Source organism: Octodon degus, unplaced genomic scaffold, assembly GCF_000260255.1.
Source record: "Octodon degus isolate 3935 unplaced genomic scaffold, OctDeg1.0 scaffold00011, whole genome shotgun sequence".
In the NCBI taxonomy this organism is placed as follows: domain Eukaryota; kingdom Metazoa; phylum Chordata; class Mammalia; order Rodentia; family Octodontidae; genus Octodon; species Octodon degus.
Window position 1 is genome coordinate 26,692,255 of NW_004524587.1, and position 8,418 is coordinate 26,700,672.

General features: G+C 53.1%; 1 protein-coding gene across 1 annotated transcript in view; it reads right to left on the reverse strand.

Annotated features, from left to right (window-relative positions):
* The window catches only part of Cpne2 (copine 2), a 38,852-nt gene extending 34,746 nt beyond the window's left edge, over positions 1 to 4,106 (reverse strand). Inside the window, exon 1 of the mRNA XM_004625958.3 lies at positions 4,089 to 4,106. The gene's annotated coding sequence lies outside the window, so the exon portion shown is untranslated. The remainder of the gene's footprint in view (positions 1 to 4,088) is intronic.
* Positions 4,107 to 8,418: the final 4,312 nt, after the last annotated feature.

The window sequence follows — 8,418 nt, forward strand, 5'->3', positions numbered from 1 at the left end:
TTTATTTATTTATTTATTTTTTAAAGAGTGTATCTTTTAAGACGGGATCTTTCCTTGTAGTCCAGGCTGGCCTTGATCTCACTATGTACCCAGGCTGGTCTTGAACTCTTGATCCTCCTGGCTCAGCCTCCTGAATGCTGGGATTACAGGTGCATACCACCATGTCTCACTTTGAGAGAAATTTATTTTAAGGAATTGGTTCATGGGATCCCGGAGGCTAGAAAGTCTAATCTCTGCAAGGCAGGCCCCAAGTCCTCCTTGGAGGGATCTTGGTCGCTGAGCTGAAGGCCTTCCTAGGGTTAGATGAGGCCCATACATTACAGAGGATAATCTGCTTTACTGAAAGCCTACCGATTTAAATATTAATCACATCTGAAAAATACCTTCACAGCAACAGCCACACCGGATCAAACAACCTAGCCAAGTTCGCACATAGAATTAGCCACCACTGCTCCCTTGTAAGCCTCAGTTTTTCACCCAGGAAATGAGTCCCTCTCTTGCTAGCTGTCAGAGCAGCTACAAGGGCCCAGGGTTGGCCAAGCGGCTATTGGCCTTTTGAGGGAAGTGGCACTGTCTATGCTGCAGCAGCCTGGGAGGGGCACTGGGACAGGACTGTAGACTCTCTCAAGTGTGGCAAACTGACAGGGACCATTGCCACTTGGCAGTAGGCAGGGGGGCAAGGTGGGCATAGCCACGCCGAGGGAGAAAGAGTGGTCTCCTCCAGGTGTGGCCCAGGTGCTGTGCTGAGCCCTTTGTGGACTCTACCTTCTGCACCTTCCAAGTCCCCAGAACAAGGCACTGCCACAAAGCCCACTATCAGATGGGCAGACTGAGCTCTGGTCGGTGAAAGATATGTCCAGCGGTCCTGGCCTCTGGCTGGCAGGCCTTGCCCCTCAATCTTGAAAAGCACCAGCCTTCCAGACCAGTACAGCTTCGTATCAGTCAAGTGAAGGTCCTGCATCTGTTTAGCCCCTGTCATCCACCCCAGACTGGGAACTGAACCCAGGAAGCATCACCTACATCCCTAGCCCTATTTATTTATTTGCTATAGGGTCTCACTACATAGCTTGGACTCACAGTGATCCTCCTGTCTCAGCCTCCCCAGCACTGGGATTACAGGCATGCACCACCATGCCCAGTTTCAGTGGCCGGCACAGTGCACCCAGGGTTCTGGGTCCAGCACAGCATGTGATACCAGGGATCAAACCTAGGTCCTTGCTGGTGCCAGGCAGACACTTAGCCCTCTGAGCTATCTCCCCAGCCTAGACCTTTTCATTTCTATTTTTTCGTTTTGAGACAGGTCTCACTAAATTGCCAGGCTGGCCTCAAACTTGTGATCCTCCTTCCTCAGTCTCCCAAGTAGCTGGTTTACTGGTTACTTTAATTTTCTGTTCATCCAACAAAAACTATAAAATGTGGCCAGGGAGATGGCTCAGTGGAATAGGCACTTCCCTGGCAAGCACAAAGGCCTGAGTTCAATCCCTGGTTCCAGAAAAAAAAAATCTACAAAATGCTGACATACTATTCATTTGGGACAAAATGAGAAAAATCCTCTCTGTCTATCTCCCTGATGGGTTCCCAAGGTCCTCATACCTCTGGGTCTGGCTATGTTGTTCACTTACCCCAGATACCAGCAATACTTCTTTGTACTAATTTTGCATGTGCTGTTCCACCTGCCTGGAATGCCTTTCCTCTTTCTTCATTTTGCTCATTTATTCCTTGAACTCCACTTGGCAAAACCAAATGGAAAACTAGAATTCACCCTTCCTACCCCAGGACAGCCACCAATGGAAAAAGCTGCCAAAAGCACACGTTGGCAAGGAGGCAGAGCAACCCGAACTTTCATAGGTTGCCAGAGGGAGTGGAAATCAGTGCAGCCACTTAGGAAAAACACTCACGGGTGCTTGCAACAGCTGGATAAATGCATCCCAGGCACAGCCCAGCAATGCAAACAGAAATGGACGCGACGTTCACTAAAACTACACAAGGATGCCCAACAGCAGCACTGCTCCTGATAACCCCAAACTGAAGCCACCCCATCCTGCACCAGAAGAAGGGCTAAATAAACCATGATTGTACACAGAGTAGACAAGGTGCTGGGGCTCCAACATGGGGCTTACCACATGCCAAATGCAGGCAGAGGAAAGTTGTCACCCTGTGTGGTTCATTTATATGGAGTCAATCACAGAAAAAAGAAATCTCTTGCTATTGAAAATGAGTACAGAGGCAGGCCAGGTGGCAGTGTGAGACTGACCAGGAGGGGACCCCAGGTGGCTTTGGTGCTTGCTAGTCAGGTGTATGGGTATTATAGAAGCCTGCAACTAGAGAATCACAAAATTCCCAGATTTGGATTCATGAGTCTTGTGCATTTCTAGGCCGAAAGGAGGCACAGATGATCTGGCCCCACCTGCCAGCCACATGAGGACTCTGGCCCCAGCACAATATCCTGCATCCTGCATCCCACATCCTGCATCCTGGGAAAAGGTGGTCCAGCCCCAAGGTACCCTGCTCCCTGGGGCCTTCCCTGCACTCAGGGTGGCGTCACTCCCACCAGGCAGCTTGCAGCCCCCAAAGAAAAGGCTAGCAGTCTGGATGAGCAGGGGGTGGCATCACTACACAAACCACTTTTCCACCTTCACCATGGCACCAGCTGCTGTGCTCTGAAGACACCACACTCTGCCAGGCAGCCAGGCCATTATGGGGATAAATATAGATGCAGACAGTGAGGCGAGGAGGCTGCAGCAGGGGTCGGCCCTGATGCCCTCCTGGGGCCCTGCTTCTGCAGGCCACACTCAAGAGGGAAGCCACACTCTGTAACTCCACCTCACCAGAAAGCTCTGCTCTGCACGCGAGCACCTGGCCCAGGGCTCCCAGCCTTACACAGTCCAAAAGCTAGCCCTGAAGATACAGAGATAGTGCCCTTGTTCCCAAGGAGTCTAGAGGCTGGCTCGGTCCTGTTCCAGCCACCCTTCCCCCCTCCACTCTTCCTCTACTTTGCACCTACTCTCCTGCCTCCCTGGAGGCTCAGGATGGATGGGTGGGGCTGTGAGTACCCTGAGCACTTTGTGGACCTTGGGAGTGGGTCTGGCCAGGCTCAGAGGGAGGGCTAGGCTGCAAGAGGGCTGAGGGTTTGGTGACCATGTGGCCTAAGTCATTAAAAGGTAACTGCACTCAAAGAGAGGCCCTAAGGGACCTCAGAGATTAAAGAGCAGCCTAGGAGTCCCCTATAGTGCTGACACCCCCTCTAAGTAGGTGCCATGGGGTAACTAGGCACCAGAAGGCTCCCAATTCTGCATGTAAACCCAGACACATCCCTTTCTCTCTGAGACCTGTGAAGTAAGGTCCTCCCTGTGGCATCAGGGGACATACAAATGCCTCGAGAGTCTTCCTGGGTGGCTCTGAGCTTCCAGCCCCAAGTTCCACCCAGAATCGCTGGGCTGATGTACACTGACTTGCCCTAAACTGGCCTCCTCCTGCACCCCCTGTGTGGCTGAGGACCTGCTCATATCCTCTGCAGAGGGGCCTCATCACCTCTCCTTGCACTGCAGTGGCTGTTGGCTGCTGCCCACACCCTGCCACACTGAGGAGGCACCCCAACCCCTTCTTACTTTGACAGTGCTGGAAGGGCTGTGGCCTCAGCACCCAAGTGTGAGGCCACCACCTATGGAAGTCTTTATGGCCAAGGACCCTCCCATCTGCTTTTCAGCTCCTGATTATGGCTGCTAGGAAATCCACCCTAAGGATGTGGGAATCACAGCACTGCCTGGTTGGTTCTCTGTACCTGGTTCTGCTCAGAGGGGCTAGATCTCCCTGCAACTCCAGGAGATGGCTCTTGGCTATTTTCACCCCAATTTACAGATCAGGAGAACTGAGGTACAGGGGCTAAGTAACTCCCTTGTGTGCCCACCAAGGATATCCCTAGTACTTCAGAATGTGAACTTATTGGGACATAGGGTAGCTGCATGTATAATTAGTCAAATGAGATCATCTTGCGGCAGGTGGCCCTAAATCCCATGTGACTGACGTCCTCAGAGGAGGCAATGTGAAGACAGACAGGAAGGCGCAACGTGGAGAAGAGGCTGAGCTACCTTGCCACAAGTCCACGAGAGCTCAGGTCTAGCAGAGGCAGGAAGGAACCAGGAGGATCCTCTCTGGAACTGTAGAGGGAGCACGATCCTCCTGCCAGCCGGATTCCAAACTTATAGCTCCAGAACTGGGAGAAAATAGATTTCCGCCGTGTTAAGCCATCTAGTGTGTGGAACTCAGCCAGCCTGTGGCAAACTAGGGTTGAAAAGCTCCCAGCAACCCCTGTTCCCCGAACCTTCCCAGGCAGGTTCCTCAGAGACACAATTCTGAAAGATTATTGGGGCCTAATCACAGGGTAGGTTAGAGGACTTATCTGTGGAGAGCTGAGCATGCTCTCTTGTATCTTGGAGAGGTGAAAACCAGGCATACCAGGCAGGTCAGATGTCCTCAGCCCCTGGCAAGACAAAGGCCATCTAGGGAGCCGGCCACTCTGGAATGCACTAGGTACGACCCAGGTCAGGGGCTCTGCATGTGCTGTTGCTTCTGCTCCTTCCCCTTCACTCTAAAACCTTCTCTGAGCACTGCTGAGCATTAGATAGGGTAGATGTGACCCTAAGAGGCCAGTGCCCTGCCCCTGGGGCCTTCCACATGATGAACAGCTCAGTTCCAAGGTTGCCGCCTCCTTGAAAGGCATCCCTCACCTCCGCCACGTTGCCCCATCATCACAGTCGCGGTACCCCACTTTATTTTCTCTAGGACAATTTCCATTTGCAGAAGTTTTCTTGTCTTTTTGTTCTCTGCTCACCTCTCTTTGTCCCCCTCACCCAGTCCGAGCGCCACGCCTAGTGACCAAGTCTGCCTTGGCTGTAGCTGTACCCTCAGCATCTGATAGTCTCGACCCAGGGAAGCTGCTCAGGGGCTATTGCTTGAGTAATCCAATGGATGACTACAGGCAGTGGACAGTTTCTGCTTTAGGAGGCCCATTTCCTACATGAAGAAACTAAGGTTGTAAAAAGGCAGCTCAGGTCACATGGGAGATCAGTGACTCCCCAGAACACCTCTGTCCCCTGGGCAGGCAATGGCAGTAGATGATGTCCCACTTAGAACACTAGCCACCAACTCCCCCACTTCTCAGCACAAGGTGAATCCCTTCTTCTCTCAGCACACACCCTTCCCTATGCTCCCCTGCTGATGAGTCCAGAGCCACCCAGCACAGTGAGACAGGGAGCTCTCTAGGGACCCAGGAGTGCCGGCCGCAAGTCTCCCAGGCTTCGCCATGCAACATCACAGCCCTCACTTAGCAGAGTCCACAAGAGATGGGAGTCAGCGCTCGAACCTGTTCCCTGGCAGGCACTGTTCTCAGTGCAGTGCTCTGTTCCTGCCCTTTGGTGGAGCCAAGACCCTTTGGTGAGGTGGCAGATAATAACTGACACACAAATGAATAAATAGGATGATTTGGGAGCATGGCAATGCCCCAAGAAAAATAAAGCAAGCTGATTCAACAGTGTGACAGTGATAAATCCTCACTCATCAACATCCCAGAGGAAGAGGTATGGATGGGGCAAGCAGGAAAATGCTCCAGGAGAGGAGTTAGCCAACTTCCTCATCCTTGGCATGAGCCAGGTGCGACTGGGAAGACAGAGGACACGGGGCTGAAAGCCCGGAGGCACCTAGGATTCCAACTTGGTCCTTAGGCACTAGAAGACTCCAGATGATCCCAGAGAGTGTTGGCACCTGAGTAGACTGTCACTCTCCCCAAATGCTGCCTGCCAAAATGGCAGGGTGACCTGAACTCCAGGCTCCCAGAGCCTGCCACAGGTCCTTTCTGAGGTCATATCCTGCTAGGGGAGGGGAGCTACATTCCTGGAGTGTCTTGTTCCTGACTTAGCAACCCTGATGCTGTCTGTAAGGGACAGAGGAGAGGAAAGGGAGAGAGCTCTCCATCAGGCCAGGTAGCACCCTGGACCTGGACTGGGGGGCTTCTCAGGAGGGTACTTAGCTTGGCAACGATGCTCCCTCTTCTGACAGGAGTGAGGAAATTATTCCATAATGCTCTCTATCTGTTCTGTTTCCTTGGAACCCTGTGAGGTCATCCTGAGGAGATGGAAACCATCTTACACAGTGTTCCATACTTTGGCTGGGTAGAACCAGCCCTGGCCCTGGCCCTGGCACAGCTCAGAGGCCCCCTATGTTTGGATCCATCTCATGGGTCCTCTCTCTAGGGAGAGTGGAGGAAGGGGCAAGCTTGCCTAAGAAAATCCCAGAAGGGCTCTTCAAGGCAGTTGCCCACATCAGGCTTACTAATATTCCCATGAACAGTGATAATGACAGCGGTTACCAAGCGCATAGCATGTACCAGTCACAGTGCTGGCACACAAGCCCTTCGTCATCTAATTTGATCCTCACAACTGCCTTCACGAAACATACAATTATCCTGCAAGAGAATAAAGGCCTGGAGCACTCTCCTTGCAACTATACAGTACCTATAGGAAAACTGGGGCTCCACCTTGGCCCCCTTCTTCACATCTGCCCCTTAGTTTTTAATCTAATGGAATTCTAGAAGGTAAGAGAGGGTCCCTTGAAACAACACAAGAAACATCACACACCTTTCATGAAGAGCTACCCACACTGCAGAACACTGGCTCCCAGCACCTGGCCCAGTCTCCTTGCAGCTCTGTAAACTGGACTGTGTCACAGGTTGCCTCACTTTACAGATGGAAAAAAAAAACCCAAACCCAAAGAGGGTGACAAGGCATGCAGAGAAGAAAATGCAAAGGCAAGGGGAACCGATCACCTACTGTCCTGGTACTTTCCATGCAGAAATCTGTGTGGCCCCTCCCACTCCAGCAGGCAGCATCCCCAGCCTAGGACAGTCCCAGCCCTCTGAGCCTGGGGTCAGAAGGGCTGCACTAAAACCCTTCCTGTAGGTTTCTGCTGTACCTCCAGGCAGTCCCTGGGGAATGAGCCCATTTTATAGATGATGACCCCAAGGATCAGATAATTGAGACTTTGCTGGTCAGAGGAGGGTGTCTTTCATAGTAGGCAGGCTCCAGTTGCTAGATTAACACTGGGGTCACACTCCCTGTTTCCCAGTGTGTAAATAGGAGATGAAGGGCTCCCTACCCACTCATCTAGAACAGCAGTTTCCTCCACCGGGCCACTAGAGCCAAAGCCAGATGGTCCAGTGACTGTATGGACACAGGGCTTAGAGCCAGGAGGCACCTCCAACCACTCCCCAGGCCTCACACAGTGGAGTACCCTACATCATCCCAAAATAGAGGAAGGATGCAATCAGATGGTCACCCTCTCCAGCTGCTGCTTGCCAAGATGGCAGGGTGACCTGGGCCCCTGGCACCCCCCAGAGCCCAGGTCATGTCCTTTCTGAGGCCATATTGTCCAAGGAGTAGGGAACAGGATTCCTGAAGCGATTTGCTCCTGACTCAGCAGCCTCAGTACTGTCTATAATGGATAGGGAAGAGCAGGAGGGGGTCCTTCCCCAGGCAGGTGGCACCTGGCCTTGAACTAGGGGTTTCTCAGTAGGGAACCTTGCCTGGCAGTGATGCCACCAACCACAGAAGCTGTGACTGCCCCAAGGCCCACAATGAGCCTCACCATCCCTTGGTGACACCCTAGTGATCCAAACCTTGGGGCAGATAAAACAAAGGGGGAAGATTCTCTGCCTTTGTCCCTTCTCCCAAAGACTTATGGGCTTATCAGATAACAAAATGAAGGTTCCAGGTGCACCTATGACCTTGGGCAAATCCCTGCCTCCTTTTTAAGCAGCCCCTCACCCAAACGGAGAGCTTGCTGAAGCACAGCTCCTACAATGGGGAAGAGAGCAAGACTTCGTTATTTTCCACCGAGCAGAGAACTATCTCTGCAGGGCAGGAAAGAAGAAAGGACCTCTCCCTCCCCCACGCCTTTAAACACACAGGTGCCAGACAGCTTTTGCTCCCAAACTAGTTTGCAAACACATTCTGACTTCTGGGATGCTGCCCAACTCTACTCCCCCTCTCTGCTCCCTGCCTCCCCCTTCCGGGCTGGGAGGTGGCCCTCGGACAGCTCCCTGGGGTAGGGCCAGGGTGGGGCTGGGAGTTAGGCAGAAGGGAATGCTTGCCTGGAGCCACCCTGACTTTTCCCTTCAGTGGCTTCCGGACGTCCTCCAGGCCTCTCCGGGGAGGCCGAAGGATCCCCATAACAGCACCCCAGGGCGCCATCCTCGGCCAGACCTTCCTTACCCCGTAGTCAGAGCAAAGGTGGAGCGCCCCCGCGTGGCCGGGTCGTAGCTGAGTCACCTAAACGGCGAGTCTCAGCGCGCGAGGGCGGTGGGCTTGGGGGTGTCACAGCCCCCCAGGCGGACCCAGCGTCCTTCGGGCCCACCCGCTACGCTAG